Source organism: Myotis davidii, unplaced genomic scaffold (genome assembly GCF_000327345.1).
Source record: "Myotis davidii unplaced genomic scaffold, ASM32734v1 scaffold175, whole genome shotgun sequence".
Classification (NCBI taxonomy): domain Eukaryota; kingdom Metazoa; phylum Chordata; class Mammalia; order Chiroptera; family Vespertilionidae; genus Myotis; species Myotis davidii.
The window spans coordinates 3,638,546-3,663,768 of NW_006286972.1; the positions used below are offsets into that span (position 1 = coordinate 3,638,546).

At 44.6% G+C, this 25,223-nt stretch overlaps 1 protein-coding gene across 7 annotated transcripts in view; it reads right to left on the bottom strand.

Moving 5' to 3' along the window:
• The window catches only part of PCBP3 (poly(rC) binding protein 3), a 175,357-nt gene that overhangs the window by 102,615 nt on the left and 47,519 nt on the right, over positions 1-25,223 (bottom strand). The window contains exon 3 of one of the 7 annotated variants that reach the window (XM_015560699.1): positions 9,894-9,976. The exons of the other annotated variants lie outside the window; for them this stretch is intronic. The gene's annotated coding sequence lies outside the window, so the exon portion shown is untranslated. The remainder of the gene's footprint in view (positions 1-9,893; positions 9,977-25,223) is intronic. 7 annotated transcript variants of the gene reach the window in all.

The window sequence follows — 25,223 nt, forward strand, 5'->3', positions numbered from 1 at the left end:
TTCAAGCTAATAATATGTTTACTATGTTCTTGGTTTGTACATACATATATATTTGTATGTTTATATAAACACTAGAGGCCTGTGCACAGAGGAGGAGGAGGTTTCCACACAGCCTGCTTGTTCAGTCATTTTGTCGTCCCTCATTAACCACCCTGCCAGCTTGGTCGCCCCACACAGCCTGTTATTCAATCGTTTGGTCGACCCTCACTAACCCCTCTGCCAGCTTGCTTGCCCCACGCAGCCTGCTGTTCAGTCATCTGGTTGTCCATTACTGAACCCCCTGCCGGCCTGGTCACCCTACACAGCCTGCTGTTCAGTCATCTGGTCGTCCATTACTGAACCCCCTGCCGGCCTGGTCACCTACTGGTCGCCCCTAATATCCCCCCTCTGCTGGCCTGGTCGCACCTAACTGCCCCCGTCAGCCTGGTCACCCCTTACTGTCCCCCCTACAGGCCTGGTTGCCTCCAACTGCCCTTACAGGCCTGGTCACCCCACGAAGCCTGTTCGGTTGTCTGTTCAGTTGCGATGGCCCCTGGCTCTTTATATATATATAGATGTTGGGAGGAAGGGTCTTCCAATTCAGAGACATTCCAGGGCTATCTGCCCATGTTCCATCTAGTGAAGTTTTGTAGTTTTCTGGTATAGACCTTACCAATCTTTATTCAAGTTATTCCTGATCATTTTATATTTTTTATTTCTATCTTAATTAATATATACTAGAGGCCCGGTGCACAAAAATTTATGCACTGGGGGGGGGGGGGGTCCCCCAGCCCGGCCTGTGCCCTCTTACAGTATGGGACCCCTCAGGGGATGACAACTTGCTGGCTTAGACCTGCTCCCTGGGGGGGTTGGGCCGAAGATGGCAACCAGACATCCCTCTGGCAGCCCGGCAGCCCTCGGGGGATGTCCACTTGCCAGCGGGGAGCAGACCTAAGCTGCAGTCAGACATCCTTAGCGCTGCTGAGGAGGCAGGAGAGGCTCCCACCACCACCGCTGTACTGGCAGCCATCAGCTTGGCTTATGTGAGAGCTCCCCCATGTGAGAGCGCACTGACCACCAGAGGGCAGCTCCTGCATTGAGCGTCTGCCCCCTGGTGGTCAGTGTGTGTCATAGTGACCGGTCATTCCCAGTCTTTCTGCTGTTAGGGTCAGTTTGCATATTACCTGTTTACTATATAGGATAGAGGCCTGGTGCATGGGAGGGGGCTGGCTGGTTTGCCTTGAAGGGTGTCCCAGATCAGGGTGGGGGTCCCGCTTGGGTGCCTAGCCAGCCTGGGTGAGGGGCTGAGAACCATTTTCTGGCTGGCAGGCGACTGAAGCTCCCAGCCTCTCCTTTTTTATTATTCTGGGATTTATTTACCTTCTATAGCTGTCACTGGAGCTGAGAGCCAGCTCCAGCTCTGAGGCCCGGCTCCAGCTCTGAGGCTAGCTCAGAGCCGGGCTGCGGCAGGCGGGGAACTTTGGCTTCCTCCATCGCTGGAGCAAGCAAACCTCCTGCTCGCTTCAGCTGGGTGGCTGCTGGCCGCCATCTTTGTTGGCAGTTAATTTGCATATCACCCTGATTAGCCAATGGGAAGCGTAGTGGCAGTACGGTTAACTACCCTTTTTGTCTTTTATTAGATAGGATAGTAAATATGTTTATTTTTCATCTTTAGTTTATAATCTGCCATCAGTAAACTATATCCTGTTGAGTCTCATAAGTCAGGATGTATTATATAGAGAATCACATTATCACAAATAACTTTAATGCCACCCTTTTTAAGTATCTATAGCAGTGGTTCTCAACGTTCCTAATGCCACGACCCTTTAATACAGTTCCTCATGTTGTGGTGACCCCCAATTTCATTGTTACAAATTGAACATAATTAAAGCATAGTGATTAATCACAAAAACAATATGTAATTATATATGTGTTTTCTGATGGTCTTAGGCGACCCCCATGAAAGGGTTGTTTGACCCCCGAAGGGGTCGCGACTCACAGGTTGAGAACCGCTGATCTATAGTCATACTTATCTTTAACTAACTGCCCGGCCTGCATTTTTGGAAAAAACTTTGAGCTGCAGCCTGTCTTGTCCACATTTGGCCAGCCTTTCATCTCCTCCCTGCCTTGAGGCTATGGACACAACTTATGCATGACCTGCCAATTTTTAAAGTCAATGAATTATTGACTATTCTTGTGTTCCTTTCTGAAAAACCTCTTTCTGTGGCTATTGCCACATCAGCCCAGCTCTCTCCGCCCTTGGGAATGCTTCTTTTCTGACTCCATGCACATTTTTTTTCTTGTCCACCATTAAATGGTGCAGTGTCTGAAAGCTCAGTTATTCTGCTTGTTCTCCTGGGCCTTCTGCTGGCAGGGATGTGGATGTGGTAACCTCTCTCCCACCAGTCCTCCCAGTGTCTTCTCGGGTACACAGCAGGAGTCTGACCCTGGAACCTGCTCCTGTCCTCCTGCAGGGTTCCACCAGCCCTCCAGCCCTGTTTCCTTGCCTCCCCTCCCCTCACCATGTCCCAGCATAGCCCAGGGTCCTCAGTGTCCTCCGAGCACCTACTCATGCACTTGGGGGCTCAGCCTGCATGCAGATCATGCAAAGAAAGCTACAGCTCAGGAAGACAAAGGAAAAATGGTTCTTAGAAAGAAAATGAGGCAGAGAATGCACCAGAGCCATGGAGGAGGAAATGCCTGGGCAGTGTCCACTGAGGGGCCCAGCCTCCCTCAGCTCCAAGAATGAGAAACAGGACAGGTAGGGGCCGCTTCATAATTTCACTGGCAAACATAGGTTGAGGTTATGGAAGGCTGACTAGCATGCTGGAGGGCCCTCAGATGCTGCTGGGTTGGGGTGGACGGGGGGGTGGGGGGGTAGCCAGACAGTGGATTCCACCTGGGAGAGCAGACTGGCAGTGTCCAGGGAAATGGAGGACTGCCATGTCCCCAGGACCCAGCATTCCCACTCCTCGTAATATACACAAGAAATACCAGGCACATGTGTACAAGGAGACACATCTGAACAAGTTCCTGTGCAAATATTCAGAAATGCCAAGTTTACATGAGACTAGATACAGCAGCCCCGCCCCCCCCCACCACCACCAATCCATGCTTTCACTTTCCACTGTTTCAGTTACCTGTGGTTACCACAGTCAACCATAGTCCAAACATATTCAATGGAAAATTCTAGAAATAAATAATTCATGTTTTAAATCTCATGCCGTTCTGAGCAGCGTGTTGAAATCTTACATCATCCACTCCATCCTATCTTGGATGTGAATCATCCCTTTGTCCTGCATCTCCACGCTGTATATACTCTCTGTCCATTAGCAGTCTGGGTTATCAAACTGACTATATCACAACTGTATAACAGTGTTTGTGTTCAAGTCATCCTTATTTTACTTAATAACGGCCCCAAAGCATAAGAGCAGTGATGCTGGCAACTCCAAGATGCCGAAGAGACACTATAAAGTGCTTCCCTTAAGTGAAAAGGTAAATGCTCTCAATTTCATAAGGAAAGAAAAAGGATTGTATGCTGAGGTTGCTGAGATTTATGATATGACTCTTCTATCCATGAAATTGTAAGGAAGGAGAAAGATATTTGTGATAGTTTTACTGTCTCACCTCAAACTACAGAAATTACGGCCACAGTGTGTGATAAATGCTTAGTTGAGATAAAGAAGGCATTAATTTGTGGATAGAAGACATGAACCAAGAATGTATTCCGGTTGATGGCAATGTGTTGTTCCAAAAAGCATTAAGTCTCTACGAGGACTTCAACAAGGGATCCCTTGAAACAGGTGATACCAAGCCATATACTGAAAGTAAGGGATGGTCACACAGCCTCAGAAATAGGTACAGACTGAGAAATATAAAAATTGAGATGAGAGAACACATTCATATAACTTTTATTACAGTATATTGTTATTATTCTATTTTATTATTAGTTACTATTGTTAAACTTTTATTGTGCCTAATTTATAAATTAACCTTTATCATAGGTGTGTGTATAGGAGAAAACTTTGCATATGCAGGGTTTAGTGCTACCCATGGTTTCAACCCCCTGGGGGTCTTTGGTGAGGGCTGGTGTGTAAAAATATACCTCCTGTGGAATGAAGAGTTACAGCCACGTGTATCTGTGCTGATAAGTCTTGAATGTAAGCAGCAGTGGGACATGTGCAGTGTTATACCACTGCTGCTGGCTTTCTGAACACACGGTATGACAGGGCATGTTGGTGAGAGCTCGCCCACCATGATTGTACAGGAGGCAACGCCCACTTCTGGTGGCAGGGCCTCGGGGGCATGGGAGCAGAGAAGAGGCTGCCGGGCTCTTGGTCTTTAGTGTTTTGTGTTTTATTCATTTAAAAATAAGCTGAAGCAAATAAAACAGTGTTATCATTTATTAATCCTTAATATCAGATACACTGGTTTCTCATTGCTTTTAGTGTCTCTAAGGTTTGAAATAGTGCAGAGTGAGAAATAAAACTATTTTTCAAATTGTAAATCTGATGACCTATCTCATGGAAGGAGCTTTGTCTTCAAACCTCCCCCCTTACCTGGAGCACATCGTGGCCCTGTGTGGCCTTGGGCTTGAGGGTCAGAGTTTAGACTGCTCACTGGATCTCACAGGGGATAAAGGACTGAGATGTGCACCATTACTGTGGTTGTGGGTTGAGAAGTGACCAGGAACTCCCTGTGGGCCCTGCTCAGCCAGGATTGAGCTGCCCCTCTCCCGAGTCCCCTTTCCCTGGCCTGATAGAGTGCGAGTCACTGAGCTGGCTGGACCCTACTCCCTGAGCTCTTTTTTTTTTCTCTTTTTTTTTCCCTTTTTTTATTATTATTAAGGTACCTGAGCTCTTCCCTTCCTCAAGGTTCAGTCTGGATCCAGGGTTTCTAGAAGATGTCTCAGAAGGTTGCCATTGTACCGAGTGGAATACAGCAGGATAATCGCTTCCTTGTCTTTTCCTGTGTCTAGAGGTTTCCCATATTCCCTGGCTCCTGACCCCTTCCTCTTAGCAAGGCCACATGTCTCTCTGACTCTCCATTCATCATCCCTTTTTTCTCTAACCCAGCTCAGAGAGGTTCTCTACTCTAAGGTATGCCTGTGATTGTACTGGGCCTACTGAATAATCTGGGATAATCTCCTGTCCTGAGGTCTGTGACCTTAATCACAACTGTGAAGTCCCTTTCCCAGGTGAGGACACATATTCAGAGGTCCCAGGGACTAGGACACGGGCATCACTGTGCCTGCCACATCTGCCTTCTTTACTTGGAACTAAATTTGCTCTACTTCCTCTAGTTTCTTAAAATCGGAGCTTATATCATTAACTTTAGACTTTTCTAATACAACTCTACATTTTTCTCAACTCAGCTTGAGCTGTATCCCACAGATGCCAATATGTTGTTTTAAAATCATTTTATTATCAAAAGTTCCAATTTCTCTTACAATTTATTTCCTTGACCTTTGTGTAAGTTATTTAGAATGTGTTGCTTAATTTTCAGATATTTGCTAAGTTCATAATATCTTTTTATTAGTTGTTTTTTATTTAATTCTATGGTGGCCACAGATATACTTTGTGTGATTTCAGTCTTTCTAAATCAGTGGTTCTCAACCTTCTGGCCCTTTAAATACAGTTTCTCATGTTGTGACCCAACCATAAAATTATTTTTGTTGCTACTTCGTAACTGTAATGTTGCTACTGTTATGAATCATAATGTAAATATCTGATATGCAGGATGGTCTTAGGTGACCCCTGTGAAAGGGTCATTCAACCACCTGAGGAGTCAAGACCCACAGGTTGAGAAACGCTGTTCTAAATTATGTAATTTTCTGAGAGTAGAATACTACAGTATGCAGCCTTTTCAGATTGGTTTCTGTCATTTAACATTATGAACTTCATGTTCCTTGGTGACTTTTCATAGTTTGATGGTTCATTTCTTTTTTTAAATGTTTTTATTAAATTTTTTTTAGCGAGAGAGGAAAGGAGATGGATAGAAACATCAATCTGATGCCTCCTGCATGACCCCTACTGGGGATCGAGCCTGCAACCTGGGCATGTGCCCTGACTGGGAATCAAACCCGTGACCTCTTGGTTCATGGGTCAACACAACCACTGAACCACACCAGCTGGGCAATGGCTCATTTGTTTTTATCACTGAACAGTGTTCCATTGTCTGGATGAACTACAGGTTTTACTTTTACTTTTTTTAAAAAAATGTATTCTAGTACATTTTTTTGTGGGAATAGTTCTAGGAGTTATGAACACCTCTATCATTCAGAGTCTAGACCAGCGGTTCTCAACCTATGGATCACGCACGACTCCTTTGGGGGTCGAACGACCCTTTCACAGGGGTCGCCTAAGACCATCGGAAAACACATATATAATTACATATTGTTTTTGTGATTAATCACTATGCTTTAATTATGTTCAATTTGTAACAATGAAATTGGGGGTCACCACAACATGAGGAACTGTATTAAAGGGTCACGGCATTAGGAAGGTTGAGAATCACTGGTCTAGACCCTAAAAGGGTAGGTTTCTTGGAGGAGTGGTTTGTTATACAAACCAGTAAATGTACAAGTTGGGCCTGAAGCATCTGGTTTGCACTAACAGGGAGGAAACTCACAAGACTAATGAGGTAATTTCAAAATTACACATGGGCCACCTTGAAGGGCTCTGGGTGCCAGAGATACATAACATTGTGAACATCAAAAAAATAGGGGCTGCAGTGGACTGAATTACAGCAAATACATAATATACATAATGAGTCATAATGAATCTGAATCACAAGAACAGAAACATCATTCTTCTCTGGAGGTTGTTAGGTGAAACCTATTCAGTGTTTTAATCATCAGTAAGTGAAATGAAAGAATCCAGCATGCATTTGTCTTTTGCTATGGAGACTATATTTCAGACCATGGACAAGGTAAAGTTTCTACTTATAGAAGATTATTGTTTCAGAGAGACCACTAGACCTGCTGCTAACCACAACATCAAGAGAGGGGCCGACCCAGGTTCTGTTCTGCCTTGTGCTTTGACCCCATGGGAAGGTCACAGCCCAGCACAAAGGAGGAACTGAACCTGAGTCTGAAGCAAACCTCTAAAGCTAACTGCTAGTTTACAGAAATTCAAGGTCAGCGGACACGTTAAGATATCATGAACAGGCTCTCAGCCAGATGTAGAATTTAGAAGATTCTAAAATTGCTTGTATGTTCAGTAAATAAAATGCTTATAAAAAGAGAAGAGGCAGCTACAGAATAAAATATATTATAAGTCATTCTGTCAACCTGATTTAGATTATTATTGAATACAGCAATTATAAAAAGACATCTTAGAGACTATTGGAAATTTGAATATAGACTGTTAGGTGACATTAAAGAAATTTTCTTGATTTCTGCATAGTGGCTATGAGAAATATTCCTAGATTAAATGCATACTGGAGAATTTCTTGGTGAAATGGCATGCTATTTGAACTTGCCTGCTCTGCTAGCCACGCAGCACCCAGACTTGCCCCTCAGTTCCGGTCTGCTCTGCATTCATTCTGGGCCTGGGCTGAAGGGGCAGCAGCATACTTCTCTCCTTGAGGGTCACAGGAGCACAAAGGGCAAGCTGCCTGGGAAGGAACTCTTAGGGCCTGTGTCCTGCCTCTTCTGTTTATTAAGGTCCCACCATTCCAAACAAGTCACATGACCTCTTAGGGTCGGAGGTGCTGGAGGGTCACTCCACCACCTGGAGCCATGGTTGTGCTGCGTGTAGTTTCATTGGCAGAGGGGGAGTGAGGCGGGGAACAATCATTCAAACTGTCATACATCACAGAAGAAAAAAGGAGATATGAGGTGACACTAGTTGAACTCGGGACAGCACACTTGCACACTTTGACAATCATGTTACATTGTTAGAAACACAATGGGATGTTATGCTAGCAATGCTATGTTCATTTTCCTGTTTATTTCTAATCCATCTGTCCCTGAATATTTTAATGCTTGCTTGTCTGTGGAAACATGATCTTTATATCAATAGAAAATAGCCATCCTTGTTTAACTGACTATCATTGCTGCTGATTCATGCATGCTCTCCTCTGTGGGGTTTCTGTTAAAGTAGATTGAACCAAGGCAATCTGGTTTTTGTTTCTCTCCTCACCCCCTCTCTTTTTCTCAATTGTTAATCTACATCCTGTCCTCAACTTTCAGACAGAGTGTTGAGATTTGTTTCCAAACAACCACTACAAGAGCAAGTGCTCGTAGGTTGCTTATTGCCAGATGCCTGGATTGATTGAAGATGAACATGAGACTTAATGAGTAGTCAGCCAAGGGGATCTGGGGATGGGAATTAGAGACCATCTTGTGCTCCTTTAAAACACAGGGAAGAGATTGGAAAACAGCCCCTGCTCTGAGCAGAGAGATAAGAGGCAGATGGGAGAGTGACTGGGGCTGAGCCCCACAAGGCTTTGTGTAGAGGCTGTGTGACCACTGCCTCTGGCCCTGTGGCCTGTCTGTGCTTCCTGACTCTGCACCACTAGCCTTGTAGGTAGCCATTACTCAAGGCAAGTTGCTTCACCTATCCGGATATCATTTTAGGTAATAACAGCAACTGGTCATTTGAAGAGTTAGCATGTATAAAGTGCTTGACACAGTACCTGGCCTGCTGTAGGGCTGTCTGCTATCATGCATTGCCATTTAAGCTGGACCCTGTTGAGCTCTAGCACATTTTTCTGGATTACCCCTTTCACAAGTAGAGGTATCAGAGAAGTAACTTGGCTAGTTTGCTATGGTAATTCAGAAGTGGAAAAGGCCTTTTTCATCTTGGGAATTATGGGCTGGCTCTACAGGTGTGTAGAATTTGAGCTCTCACAGGCCACAACGACCCATGCGCACCTCTCTCCCTTGCTCACCAACCCACTACACTGGCCCCCGGCTGTTTTCTAACCATCCTCACACTGAGGCCTCACATCGGCTATTCCTCTGCCTGGAATGCTATTCTCCCTCCATTAGTTATGCCCTCACCTTTACTTAAATGTCACCTTCTCAGCGAGGCCAACCCTGAAAGTCTTGTTGATCACCAACAACCCCCAATCGCAAGCATGCATGTGCACACATACATGCAGACACATACACATACCCACACACACTCCCTTACTCCTGCTCACTCTTTTCCTTTATCAATGGACCTTATCACCTTCTTTCTCAGGTGTTCAGTCTACCTTTGAAGACAGTCTCTGGGGGCAGGGCCTGTCGGTGTGTTTGCTGATGAACCTGACCCAGCCTAGAACCAGGACCTGGAACAAAGCATGCTTGATCTGTCTGCTGAGGGAACCTGTTGAATGTGAGGTCACAATTCAATTTTCCCAGCTTCATTAGAATTACTCCTAAAATCAATTCTGATTCTGAAGTGTCTCATTACCTTCACCATGTTTCTAACCTGAAGAGAATGACCTGTGGCCAGTAAAAACATTAACATTCTGTACAAATGAAGAATAACATCACCACACACTCCCGGTTACATCACTGAAGGAACAGGACGTTCTTTCTGATTTCACTACCAATGACCCTGTTAAAGGAAATGAACAGCTGAGAAGCAGGTCTGCATCCAAAAGGCATGAATACCAGCAGGTGACATTTACCCTGTCAGGAGGTTAATGGGAGCCAGGGTGCAATTCAGGGTTAAGAACTTCAAAAGAAGTGGTCAAGCTAAGGGAGCAACCAGAAGTGAGGACCAGGCCCTCAGTAAGGGTGGGAGAAGGGAGGGTCAAGATCTGGGCTGAGGTGGGTCAACCAACAGGCACTGAGGTTGGGTGCAGGCAGGGCACAGGTGGACAAAGCAGACCAGGAGAAGCAAGGGTCACAGGTGAGTCATTGTCTGCAATAGGATGGGGCGAGGCAGGCAGGTCACCAGCGGGGTAGATGAGAGTACCTGGGAGTGTCTCCTTCTCCCGGCCTGTGGACGCCTGTCCTGCCAGCCCACCTGCTTCCCCCGAGGGTGAGGACACTGTCCATCTACCAAAAAGCAAGGGAAAAGTGTCATGTTACCTGATGAACTCAGCAAGGCCAATGTTATGGTACACCTCAAAATCCCACTCGGCCCCAATTACTTATCATTCTCACATTTTGGGAGTTCACAGAACACCTGGTATACTTGAAATTTGATTTGTGGCCATCAGCGATTGTCAGACACAGTTCCATAGGTCATGGTGCTGCTCCCTGGTGTGTACCCGATTATGTGCTCCTGTCCACACCTATGTGGGTGCTCCCCTTGTATCCCAAGGTACCCCCTCTGTCTCTGCTCTGATCTACTCGAAAGACCTTTATCCTTTCCTTGTAGCCAGTATACCTGAGCTGCACCTCAGAGTTTCAACTGCTCAGTGTGGCTTCTGACTTACAACACACTTGGAACAGGATGCATCCTCAGTTATAGCAGAAATGCATTTTTAAAAATCTGGCAACACATTTGGAAGAATTCAGAGGTGCCAGAGGGCTGTGGACCCCAGCCAAGTACCACTGTCTACTTCAATGCAGCAAAGTGACTAAGGAGGAGGCCCTGCCTGTCACCCACTTGGGAGGTCTTCCCTGAGATTCCATGTGCAGTAACCCAGTGCCACCAACCCCAACCCTCCTGGGGAGTGGCCTGGGTCTCAGAAGGCTCCTTGATGAATTTGGCTGGCAAGAACATACTTCCAAAAAAACTCAGATGAAATCTCATGATATAGTCAATATCTTACTCATACCATATAATTCTGAAAGAATTATATTCCAGAAGTATGCACTGGATTATAAAAGACATGCCAAATCCCTAAAAGAGGGAGAAACTAACAATTCTTGAGCACTTTATTATTTATAAGCACTTTCATTATTATTCTCTTACACCTAATATTTGCCAGATTAGGAAGCAGGTATAATTATCACCACTTTTACCGAGGAGGCATAATGGTCAGAGAGGGAACATAGTTGTCAGGGTTGTAAGGAAGATCCTGCTCCATCGCTCCATTGGTGCACTCTGGCCTCTGGGGCGTGCTCCTGTGCAAGGAGCAGGACAGATAATTCCTTCCGAGGGTGAGGGTAAATTCAGGACACGTTGCTATTTACAGCATTTTAATGACTGTTATTCTGTGTCCCTTCTATGTAGGAGCAATAATATGCCAGAACATTCTCTGCTCTGCATGCTCCCAAAGTGGTGGGTGAATTTCTCAGTGATTAAATAACAGTAACAAGCCATGAGTCGGGATAAGCTTGGCAATACACATAAATTCGTTTAACAACATTAACAATAAAAATTCTTCCTAGTGTTAGGTGGTTTTCATAACTCTTCAAAACGATAGATATTTAAATATAGAGTAAAACTATAAATAAACAAAGCAAAGTCAGACTCCTACTTTGCTGAGCTCACAGTTACTGTTATCATCTCTGTGGGTCCATCCAGGATGTTCTTTCTGCGTGGGGGTGGGGGTAAAAACACACACATGCCTACTCTACACCTGGCACAGTACCTTCATAAATCTTGGTATTTTCTTGAATAAGCACATTTAGAGGTACCTCAGCATAAGAAGTAAAATACTGCACATTTTTAATTTCAGAGAAGTTAACCGAAATCTTCTCCATGTAGGTCTCTGCAAATTATACCCTGTCAAATTCAAGAGTGCTATCTCTCTAGCCACTCACTGCCTACATGATTGACTGTTCACATTCTGATCTCTAACAAATTGAGAGGTGAAATGTTACCTCATCAGTTTACCTGTTCAAGAATTTAAGCTCTTGTTTATGTTCGCTGAACATCTGGACCTTGTATGTGTGAAAAGCCTGCTCATGGCCTTTGTCCACAAAGCAGAATAACTGATGACTCACCACGAATGGCGCAGGAATTACCACATTACTCCCTTCTGACTGCCCAGTGTGAGTCCTTATTAGCTATTTTTGGTTCTTTCACTGATAATCTCTATGTGATGTTCTTAAATGCTTTCTGCATTGGTCAATTGGTCTGAAACAGCATGAAGCAAATGGACTGTGCCCTTGGTCCCCTCTGTCTCTCAGCCCTCACCATCCTCTTCCATCACTGCCATGTATGCCACTGCTGTTTCTTGTGAGGTTTTTGACATGGACAACCATACTCCCTGTACATGATGCACATGGGGTCTCCACCAGGCTTTCTGTCACCTTTTACCCCCTTACTCCATGGCCTTGAATAGAATCTGGTCCCATCTTCAAGAAGGTCTTTCAGCAAGGGCGTGTGAGCAACACTTTTCCCTAAGTCCTCACATGTCTGAAAATATATTATTGAGAAAATTTTTTTCTTCCCTAAAGATTTTGTATACTTTGCTACACTTTTATCTACCATGAAAATCACTGTGAAAACATCTGGGGCCGGTAGACATAAATAGAAAAATGGGTAAAACTGAAAAAAGGCACTTCATAAAAGAGATCTAAAAGTCCAATAAGCACATGAAAAGGTACTCAAGTCTCATTAGTAATCAAAGATATGCAAATTTAAAACAAAAATAGATGTAAATACACACCCACTAGACTGCCTAAAATATAACAGTCTGGCAATTCCTTGCCAAGTGCTGGCAAGGACAAAGAGTAATGGGAACTCTTAAATACCTTCCCATCACTTTGGCTGTTATTTTGTTCTGAAAAACCTTCTACTCTACAGGAGAACAATGTATCCGCTGATTGTAATGGAAAATTATGATGTGTTCAATCCCAACCAAAGATAATCAAACAATTTTCACAGGTAGAATATATACCAATTACACAGTGAAAGCAGCCAGCGTGGTTCAGTGGTTGAGCATCGACCTATGAACCAGGAGGTCACGGTTCGATTACCGGTCAGAGCACATGCCTGGGTTGTGGGCTCAATCCCCAGTGTGGGGCATGCAGGAGACAGCACATCAATGATTCTCTCTCATCATTGATGTTTCTATCTCTGTGTCCCTCTCCCTTCCTCTCTGAAATCAATAAAAATATATTTTAAAAAAAGAATATGAAAAGCAGCAGCAGCAGCCCCCCCATTATATCTGGTAACTTGTCTGGTGAATATGAAATTAAACTACTTTATTTAAAAAAAAAAACACAGTAAAGGCAAACTTGCAAAGTAATAAATAATTTAAAAGCAAATAAACACAATTTGCATTTGCACAAAATGCGATATAAGGAAAGTGGGACAGTACACCTCAGAAGAGGAAGATGGGACTTATCAGAGGTCTGGCTAGGGGAGAATGGTGCAAGAGAGTCATTATTTGAAAGGCACATTCTTATTTCTGCACTATTTTCTTCACCAATTTATATGCCTTTTTAAGGTTCCTGGTTATTTTGTACTAAGTGCATTTACTGAGTTGCAGCACAGCATGACATCATTATGACAAGATGATGGCACACGGAAACAGACTCACAACAGAACAAAGTGTGGTGGGAGCTGCAACCCTTGTGGTATCTTTCACAAGATGCACACATGAACCTGTTTGGTGTTCATCCAAACACTGTATACAATGACATTCGTTCTATATTCTTTTGGTGGGAAAGGTTATATCAAGAAATTGGTATATATCTCTTTTTATAACCATAAGGCTATAATATCACTCCATATAATTTATTTAATTTTGGGGGAGTAAAAAGGTTATTGTATGGAAGAGGGGGAAGATGGTGCTCTAAAATTTGGCATAGTTTTGAAAAGCAATTGTGGAGAAAAGTGGTTGCCTGAGTAATCACTATGTCTGTATTTTGCTGGTCTAAGTACAAACTATGAAAAAAAAACCAAACAGAACAGATGAGCTAGCAAAGCAAATGAGCAGGGGAGCAGGGGCTCCACTCAAAAAGGCATGGCCATGAGACACGTGCCAGATGCAGACTGTGGCTCAGCCACCTTGAAATCTGGTTGCTTTTCAGATTGCCTTTGTCTCTAGTGTCAATAATGATGTGCCTAGATGTGAGAAGTGTACTTCTTGTTTGTTTCCTTGCTTTTTGACTTATGCATGTAAGTGTAGTCTGTTTCATTAATCTAGCATGGATAAAATCTAGCATGGAAAGACAGCATGGGTATCTTTCAATGCTTTGGAAAGATCTATGGCCTTTATCTATTCAAATATTTTTGAATGTGCCTCCCCACTCCCAGAAACTCATTCCATTACAGTAGACCTTTTGACTGTCCACAAGCCGCTCACTTTCTATTTTATATTCTCAATTCTTTTCTCTTGTGCTTCAGTACAGATACACTGCATTGAACTGCTGCCCACTCACTCAGCTTGCTTTCTGTTGTGTCCAGTCTTCTGTCCAGTGAATTATTCATTTTAGATCCTATATTTTTCAATAATATGTATATATGTTTCATTTTATAGATTATAATTCACTCTAGTTCTACCATGGGTTCCAGTTATACTGCATACAGCCCTGCTGTCTGCCCTGCTCTTGGTCCTGCCTCCCCTTCCCCACCCACCTACTCATCCACACACTCTGCAGAGCCACCTAAGAGCTTGTAATCTGGACAATAACGTTTCACAGTACCCGGTGTGCTGGGCTTTCCCAATTCTTATTGCTCTGCTCTTAGCCCGGCTAAAGTGGGTAGATGATACACTAATAATTGCTGTTATTATAGGCTCACTCTTCCAGTGTCATTGCCCTCCACCCCTTATTCAGGACAATATGCTGCTCAGAATGTGCTCAAAACTGAAATTTACTTTTTAGACAACCATCACACTACACTGTTAATTAAGTTTGCAATCAACCAAAACCTCTAAGTGTTTATTGAATACTCACCAAATTTCAATGAATTCACTCAACATGTCACACCTATGGGACCCTGTGTGGAATTTTAGGTAGCCCATCATCCTGACCTCAAGACATATCATCTATTGGACATGACCACAGGAAAAGCTTAATGTTACAAAATCCAAAGCCTGATTCAAGACAACAAGAACAGCAGTGTAGTAAGGAAGGTACAATTCTGTTGAGGACAGTAATGTAGACTCCTGGCTGAGGGAGGGGGAAAGAGCAAGCACTGTGAGGTAGGACGGGAGGGCTGGTAGAAAAAAGGCTGATGGCCCAAGCACATGCACTTCCCTCTCCATCTCCCAAACTGCCACTGAGTCATGCAAAGAAATCAGAAAAACAAACCAGTTATGGCCACAAATGTGGAAGCCTTTCTGCAAGCTCCAATGTGACAGCATGGATGACTGGGAGCCTTGAAGTCCCTTCGAAGACCTTCCAGAAAGGCCCTGGAGGGAGAGGTGGGGGACACTGGTCCCAGCCAAATGGGGTGCCATGTAAGAACCAGAGGTTATGCAGCCTCTTCTCAACACCCTACCTGGGCTGCTGGTTTCTAAAGTGGCATGAAGCCTGGCCTAAGTGAGTTGTCTGTCACCCAGCTCAAAGTCTAAGGCCCTAAGAGAAATGAGGCCTTGCAGTGTATGTCTACACACTTGAGGGCCCAGGTAGGACCAATCGGCTTCTCTTTCAGGGAGGAGCAAACAAAGAAACACAGAAGTCATGAAAACATCCTGCCACATAAAGAAAACACAAAAACACAGCAGGAGATAGAAGAACATATGTTCAGAAATATATAAAAAAAGAAACATGAGTGGTTTCAGTCAGCAGGCTGCCATGTGCTTTCAGAGGAGAAAGAAAACAAAAACTCAGAAAACAAGAGATTAAAAAACTAAACTGGCCATCTTAAAGAAAGGGAAATAATATCACAAAACAAAGTTATGTTAGTATTTAAAACAGCTTTAGACAAAGTAAAGTCTAGACAAACTATAAAAGAAATGTAGGACTTTGGGACCTAAAGAACTTGTGATCAGGGGTGACGCAGAGCCAGGCCAACCTGCATTCCAATTGGGCACTAGTATTTTCTAGCATTTTAGAGAAGTTACTGAAATTAGCCCAATGCCATTTCCCTCTCTATTGATGGGAATGCATAGATGCCTTGGGAGGCAGCTGCAAGGATGGGAGTGAGGTACTCCCTGGAGATCCATGCCAGCCCTCAGCTCGCACAGGGAGTTGTGCTCTCAACAGGCCCTTTGAGGGCAGTTTGAGCCTGCAGGCACACCCACATCTTCTAACAGAGAGCATACTGTCACCTGGACTCCAGCCCAAGGTTGGGAGGGCCATCTCCCTCCCATCTCCTGAGGAGCAGGTCTTTCTTACAGTACTCTCTCAATGGTGGAAACACTTCCACTGGATTCAAACCACAGAAGAGATGTAGGAGAACACTGTAGTAAAAGGCCCCAGAGGCACTGGTAGTCCCAGCACCTTGTGTTCCGTGAAACTCAGCCGGGCCGCAGCCAGTGAGTGAACTCAAGGGACTAGTGAGGATGAAAGAAGGAAGGCGGGAGACTGCACAAGTCAGTCCAGGCACCCTTGGGCCTGTGGTGATGTCATCCAAAATCTGGAATGCTGCTACTGATGACAAGTCCCCTGAACTTGAAAGGCAAGCAGAGGCCTGTTTTCTAGAACAGCCCACTGCTGCTGCTGCCTTTTGCAAATTTGTACTCACACAGGACAGTGTAGTGCAGCGGTTCTCAACCTGTGGGTCGCGATCCCTTTTGGAGTCGAATGACCCTTTCACAGGGGTCGCCCTAGACCATCGGAAAACACATATATAATTACATATTGTTTTTGTGATTAATCACTATGCTTTAATTATGTTCAATTTGTAACAATGAAAATACATCCTGAATATCAGATATTTACATTATGATTGATAACAGTAGCAAAATTATAGTTATGAAGTAGCAATGAAAATAATTTTATGGTTGGGTGTCACCACAACATGAGGAACTGTATTAAAAGGTCGCGGCATTAGGAAGGTTGAGAACCACTGGTGTAGTGGTACATGTTTCTCACACCTGGGTCAGAGGGCAGCAGTGGTGGAGAGGAGGAAACGATGGAGCAGGAAGTGATGGGTGGCTGGGTTCACATCAGTGACTTCCACCTGCTTCTGTCCTCTGGGCAATGCAATGAAAGTTTCCAGGGGGTAAAACTATCTGTTTCTCATGCAATGAACACATTAAACAGTAGTGTTTTGAGTGGTCTTCAATGTTTCCTTTGCTAAATAAATTTAAATCTCCACAATTTATAAAGAAAAGTCATGCTGATATACTAAATCCAGTAGAATTACCAGGAAACTATCACACAAGAATGTGGTAATGATATATTGGGAAATCTGAATAAGTCTCCCTTCAGATATATTCACTTTACCACACATAAGAAACCACAATTAAGTCCCACAGTCTGATGCTAAGTAACAAGAATTCTGCTAATGATTTTCACTGTGTAATTGAAATGCCTTCAGCAATTTACCGTCAGTAAAAGCAAAGCCAAGTAACACCATATCTAAAAGTGAGCATCTCCAATGGCAGAAATCTTCATCTTGTTGAAGGGTTGTTGCTGGGGAGCATGAGGATGCCTCTGAGGGGAAAGACAGCAACAGCTCTTAAAAGGGCTCGGCCTCTACCAGGGTCAACGCACAGAGGGTGGCCCCATGTCCCAGGGGTCTCCCCTTAAAGAAGTTAGAAGACAATTCCACCAGGGTGAGTGTCAGAGAGCAGTTTGAAGACAGAAGTTGACACATACTGCCAAGCAAGGGCACTGGCAGTGGCTTAGGCCAACCTGGGTAGGAGTTGGGACTGAAAACTACAAGCACCTTATTAAAAAATCTAACAAAATCCCCAGAACTCATTAAATTCCCTAAGACTCTGTGTCCTCCTTCACATTGTTCATCTCTCAGAGGACTCTTCCCTCTCCTGTTCTGGAAAAGGCCCAGCATGGACACCCTTCCTCTCTGAGCCCATCATTGCCCATCTCATTGCTCCAGTTAGGGGGTACCCAGCCAGGGACCAGCATGCATGCCAGGGAACAAAGAGCCTGGTGGCAGACACCCAAGGATGGGGCCAACACAGACCTGCTTCTGTTACCAGAGGGCTGTCTCATGTATCTTGTGCATGTCCCTCCACCTCCCCACATATCAGAGCCTTCATTTATTAAAACTGGGAATAGAAGAGTGCCATCTTGGGAAGGTAAAATGGTGCAGCTGCTATACAAAGAGTCTGGTGGATTATCAATAAGTTAAACATATAATTACCACGTAACCCAACGGTTCCACTCCTAGGGATATGCCCAAAATAAGTGAAAACAGATGTTCAAATAAAATTTGTACAAGAATATTCATGGAAGCATTATCCACAATGCCAGAAAGTGGGGGGAAATCCTAATGTCTATTAATGAATGAATAAACAAATTGTGGTGTCTCCATACAATGGAATATTATTCAACCATAAAAATGAAATTTTTACATGCTACAATATGGAAAAGCCCCAAAAACATGTTAAGTGAAATAAGCCAGACACCAAAGGCCACATACTGTATAATTCTGTTTGTGTGCCACATGGAAAACAGGCAAATTCAGAGGCAGAATGTAGATTGGTGTGGCCAGGGCTGGGGGAGCAAGGGTGGTATGAGGTTTAATAGGTATGAGGTTTTATTTTGGGATTATGATGAAGTTTCAGAACTAGATAGATGTGGTGATGGTACAACATTGTGATAGTACTCAATGCCACTGAACTGTACATTTTTAAATGGTTAATTTTATGTAATGTGAATTACAGTTCAATTTAAAAAAACTATAAAAAAGTGGCTACCTCAGAGTTGCTGTTAGGAACAAAAGTGAGCATTATGTGTGTGTGTGTGTGTGTGTGTGTGTGTGTGTGTGTGTATCTAGATGACAGATGATAATAAATGTGTGTGTATGTTTGTACATATTTTGATGTACATATACATATCATTTTTTCCATTGACACATAGTAGTAATAGTCTTCTTGTTCTTGTTAATTGTGTGTTGGTATTCTCATTTGCTGAAAAGAACCCCAACGAGCCAGCCATCAATAACCCACAAGTTAATAGCCATGAGGCCCAAAGGGGCGAGCAGACTCTCAGGTTGAAGAGAGCCCGGGCAACCACATAATTGTCCTGCCTTTTCAATGACCAACAAGTGACCATGACATCTGTTTATATCTGCTGGGGCCTGCCCTCAGACAGGTCAACCACAGATTGCTCTCCTAAAAATGTAGCCACTGAGTACATAAAATAATGGTGTCCTGGGCAACTCAGGCACCATACATAATGCCACAGATAGGGAGGCTTGAATGGCAGATATTTATTTCTCACTGTTCTGGAGACTGGAAGACCAAGATCAGAGTGTGGGCATGGTCAGTTCCTGGTGAGGGGGTCTCTTCCTGACTTGCAAATGGCCGCCTTCTCACAGAGTCCTCACAAGGAAGCGAGAGAGCACTTTGGAGTCTCTTGCTCTTCTTATAAGGCTGCAGTCCTTTTGTATTAGAGCCCCACTCTTAGGATCTCATTTAACCTTATCTATCTCTTTAAAGACCCTATCTCCAAATTCAGTCATATTGGGGGGATGTAGGGAGGACTTCCATGTGTGAATTTATGGACATAATTCATTCCATAGCAAATGGTTTCTGAGAAGGAGGAGAAAACTGGTTCCATGATGAGCCACAGGAACAAACATCATCCCAGTAACTTTGGAGAAGGTCAGTCGTCCCCATGGAAGTCCCCACAATGCAGGGCTGAAGTTGAGCCTGGGCCAGAAGGGAGGAGTCCTAGGTGACCAGTCTAAAAGTGGAAGCTCCAAGACAGCCCTGGGACAGCAAACAATCAAAGAACCACATCAGGAAACTGTCCAGGAGCCCAGCACCTCCAGGGTCTGACAGGCTACGCCAGCTGCTAGCAGGACACCAGTCACAACTCTTTAGTGCAGTTGCTGACTCAAGTTTAACCTGAGTATTTCTCCCTATTTATTTGTGCTAGCTTTATATTTTATGTTGTTGTGTCTACCAACTTCTTCATTTTAGGAACATAATTTTTCTAAAACAAAAAATCTGGTCATATCAATTCTTGCTTTATACCAATCAAAGCCCACCCTGGCCTGAGAATGTGGACTGATGCTAGAAGGGTTTCATGAGCCCCAGCCTGGCTTCTCTACCACCTTTACCCACAACAGCATCCCAGTAACTCTGGAGCAGTCACCACAGTGTGCTGTCACCCAGCCCACACGGGCATTGGCCTACACTGTTCTGTCTACTTAGAGCAGTGATGGCAAACCTATGACACGCGTGTCAGAGGTGACACACGAACTCATTTTTTTGGTTGATTTTTCTTTGTTAAATGGCATTTAAATATATAAAATAAATATCAAAAATATAAGTCTTTGTTTTACTATGGTTGCAAATATCAAAAATGTCTATATGTGACACAGCACCAGAGTTAAGTTAGGGTTTTTCAAAATGCTGACACGCTGAGCTCAAAAGGTTCGCCATCACTGACTTAGAGTATGAAGCCCACCTCTCACCATCCCCAAAGGACCATTGCCTCTAGTTCCACAACTTAGAAATGATGGTAGACCACCCTAACCAGTTTGGCTGAGTGGATGGAGCGTTGGCCTGCAGACTAAAGGGTCCCAGGTTCGATTCTGGTCAAGGGCATGTACCTTGGTTGCGGGCACATCCCCAGTAGGGTGTGTGCAGGAGGTAGCTGATCGATGTTTCTCTCGCATCGATGTTTCTAACTCTCTATCCCTCTCCCTTCGTTTCTGTAAAAAATCAATAAAATATATTTTTAAAAAAGAAATGAGGGTACACCCAGCACTGCATGACATTGTATGGAATAGTAAGGTCTGCTCCATGGGTAGAGCCAGTTGTGCACTAACCCAGACCCAAGAAAATAAGTTGGCATCAGACTTTGCCTTAAAGATAATTAAGATGGTTCCCCCAGGCCAATTAGGTACAGGCTGCTTCCAGAGATTCTTTCTAAGGCCAGGGCCATTCTGGATCAGGGTTGGGGCACCTATTAGAAGAGCACGTGTGTGCTCGCATGTGCAGGCAAGGAACACACAAGGCTCTCCACACACATTTGTGTCAAGTACACACAGTTCTTTCTAGTTGGCATTTGGAAACTTTAAAATCTCCAATGCTCATCAGCTCACTAAATGCACATAAAATATTAACGCAAAATGTTTCTTACCTTTTTTTTTTAAAAGGAACCCTACAAGATGGCAAGAGGTGTTCTGGCTGTGTAAGTAGCTGCTCTCAGAACCCTCATACTAACCCCTAAAGGAGATGTGATCATGTCTCCCTTTCTGTAACATAACTCTGGGCACTGGCAGGATGCCCATGGGTCAAGGTCACCAGGAAACACATGAGTAAGCTAGGATTCAAACTGAGGGGATTGGCCCAAGGTTAACCACTAACTAGAAAGGAACTAACAGCAACTGCACTCACCCACTCAGCAGTGTCTTGGATATTCTCACCATTCATCTCAACCAGCAACCTGGACAGAGTGCCAAAACCTGGGCCAGTCTCACAGCCCCAGGGCATATAGGCAGGCCTATACAGCACCAAATGTTTCCAGAAGAAGGCATGCATGGAGTTGGGGTAAAAAGAGCACCAGGAGAGCTGCCCCCGCCCCCCCCCCCTACATACAGGGTCGCTCTCCTTGAACCAAATCAGGTCAGACACGGCTCAAGAGAGACCCACATATTCTGTTTGGTAGCTGTTCCTATGATGACAGTAGCCCTCGGCAGGGTGGAAGGAGCTGCACTGAAGGCACCTTGTGGGGCAGGTTCTGAGCCAGACACCTGTGCTGCCTAATTATTTCTCATGGTCCCCTGGCAGATGAGACCCTTGGCTTGGAAAGACTACACAAGTTGCTTCCAGTCACATGTGGTCAGTGCAGGACCCCATTCAAACCAGTTCCCATTCACAGCAAGGCAGGCCTTACCCAGACCACAGTGAACTCAGTGTGACCCGGAGCAGGAAAAATGCCTGGAGAGGGTATGGGCACCTCTGGCTTCTCCCCAAACCCAAGCTAGAGAGGCTGCAGCCCTCCAGAGCAGGTCTCCCCTGAAAGGGACCCCAAGGCCTCTCAAGTAGCAAGGCAGGTGTAAAAGTAGGAGAAATGCCCTAAACTAGCCCCAGTCATTGGCCTCCTCAGGGAGCGTGTCCCTGCAGTTCCCTGGACTGGGCTTTGCTACTGGCTCCTCCTCTATCGGGTACATGCCATATTTGAGAAGGAGGTACTCTGGGCATGCCAGGCTATTCCAAGAGCAGTGAGCAGATGCTCTGACTGGCCCACCCTGGGCCTCTACCACCGACCCTTCCCCTTCAGCTCCAAGTCCTTGCCGCACCCCCACCCCCTGTTCCAGTCAAAGGGGCCAAACTCTCCACAACTTCTCCCTTCCTAGATGGTTGTATTTCAGGCATGGCCCTCTCGGCTCCCAGAAAGCTCACATCTGTTTCCACACTTGTAATTACCATTTAGCAAAGAGAACGATGACACCATTCTTTCCCTCACCAGAATGCAGCACACAGAAAGGAACATTTTAAGCCTCACTTTTAGGTTCTGTGACTATTTAAATTAAAAGCATGAAAACACCCTTGAGTTGGCTGACTCCATGTGTCCCCCACCTGCACTAATCACATCTGGCTGCCCCCTCCCAGAAAACTCTCTCAGGGCTCCTGTCTGCTGGGTCACATCCAGGTCTACATCCGTGTCCAGTAGAAGCTGCCTGGTCGCCAACCTACCTCCCCCACAGCTGTGTTTCTGCAGGGGCTTCATAAAGCAGTGAGGTGAATTGAAACAAGCAGAAACAGGGTCAGAACCACCACAGTACTCCACACCAGAGGAAGCCAGAAGACAGCCAGCTGGTTTTGCTATAGCCCAATGCACTTGTATTTCAGAAACAATTATTTCAATAAGAAAAAATGGTTGAGGAGACTTATAAACTATATTTTCACATTCTTAATAATAAAGCTATTTTTTGCCATTATTTCAAAAATAAAAGCCATGTACAGTATTACACACATTATATGGTTAGAAGCTAAACTAATTATATTGATACAAATAAAATCAAGCCTAACTATCAGTGAGCAAATCTGAGCAAGGTGGAGCCAAATCAAAATGAGCCAGTGACTAAAGCTTCCAGAGCATGATAAACAGGGGAGGAAAGAGCGAGTGTCCCATAAGAAGCCACGGGGGGATAAGAAAAGATAGTTGTGTTTGAAAGATGTGTCCCATGCTTGCACAGCAGTATGTGTAAAACAAATCACAATCCGCCTGGGGCTGACAGGACTGCTGGGGTTGCCATGCAGGAACCTGTGCAGTGGGCAGCAGGCCTGCCCCTCCCACAACCCTCTGCTTCTGTGCCATGAATACACCTAAGCTGAAGATGGCTAAAGCCCAACCACTGTCACCTCCTTCACATCTGGGAATGCCCTTCCTTCCTTCTATTCCTCTTCTCTGACAGGCATTCAACCAAACAGATTCCCTGCAGTTAATTCTGCCACCTGCTACCCATTCGTTTTTCAAATATTCTATGCAGAGAGAGTTTAGGGGAAGAAAGGAGAGAAGACCAAAAATGAAAGGAAAACAGGAACAAACCCACGACCAGACTCTCTCATGGCTTTCCCACATGCATCACAGTTGTTACAGTGCTAATAATAAAGTGCCATCAACCCTGAACCTGTATCAGCAAACGTTGTGTCCAGAGCCCACACAAGGCCTGGTACATGACCAGAGTACAGCGAGAGCTCAATGAATGTGGAATAAATTATCATCCAACTGTCATCTAAGGCAGAAATGGGGAATGTGATTTCACTCAATGACTCAAACTCCAAAACCTCAGCTCTGCAAAATATGCCCCCAATACTAGAAATGCCCTTGTTACCTGTATTGTTTTGCCAGTGAAGCAGCAGGTTAGAGGAAGGGCAGATTTAGAACCTGCTGTAGCACTGTCTGCCCAAGAGTGACCTAATTTGATGATTCTAAACTTGCCAAGCTTCTAAGCAAGGTGTGTCAAACTCAATAATAAGCAAGAAAGCAAGCATTAAAGAAGTTCGATACATAATGCTTTCTAAATTAAATTACCTTGATAAAAGCCCTTAACAAAAGAAAAAATTATGAGAATAATCCCAAATAAGACATGGAAAAGCTCAGTCTCATGCTACCACTTGGAAGGTCTACAACTGGTCTGATTTACAAAGATGATGTGGAGACAGATCTCCAGGGCCACTTTTTCACATCAGACCAGGAGACCACTGGAGGAATTCCTCAGTGAGAGTGAGTTTTCATTATGTCTACAGATTCTATGATATTCCTTATTTCCTATAATTCTATGATGAGAATACATCTCCCTGCCCCTAAGAATGGACTGTACTTGGTAACACACTTGCAAAGAATATAGTGTGCTGTCTTCACCAGCATGGCTTAGTGGATAGAACATCAGCCCTCAGACTGAAGGGTCTTGGGTTCAATTCCGGTCAAGGGCACATACCTCAGTTGCAGGCTCAATCCCCAGCCCTGGTTCAGGCATGTGCAGGAGGCAACTAATTGATTTGTCTCTCTTACATCTATGTTTCTCTTTCTCCCCCCCCCCCCTTCCCTTCCACTCTTCTAAAAATCAATGGAAAAAATATCCTCAGGTGAGGATTGACAACAAAAAAAGAACACAGTGTGCCGACATCCAGGATTAGAACATAACAAACATGCAATTCCTCCTTACTCCCTCTCTTATACCACCAGCTTCAAGAGAAATGAGCTGCCATGCCATAAGGACACTAAAGTAGCCCCGGGGGCAGGCCTAAAGATAGGGAACTAGGTCTCCTGCCCAAAACTACACAGGAAGCCAACTTGGAAGCAGATCCTCCAGCCCCAGTCACCCTTCAGGTGATACAGCTCTGGCCAACTTCTGCTACCTCATGAGGGACCCCCACCCAGATAAGTCACTGCTAAATTCCTGATCCACAAAAACTGTGAGATAATACATAGGTGTTGTTTTAAGCCACTCATTGTGGGTTGATTTGGTAACCAGCAATGAAACACAATATAGAAAGAGCCAATGGGGTGGGATCCATGGAGAAAGAATTGTAAAGAATACTACAGTACAAGCCTGTGTCAGGAAGTCAGGGAGTTTCGTGGGGAAACAACTAGAGAGAAATCAGATCCTGTGAGCTGAGCAGGGAGCTGCTGCCCAAACCAACAGCAGGGGGTGCTCCATGTGCAGTAACTTCCTTACTGGGCTGCATGTCTGCTCCAGTGAAAGCTGACAGGGGAGCGAGGCAGGACAGCTCCTTGGCAGCCACTGCACCTCTGGAGGCACAGCTGGCACACATCTCCACAAGAGGAGCTATCCAGCACACTCTTGCCTGGCCACATGCCCCTCCACTTTCTACCAGTCACCAGAGACAGACAT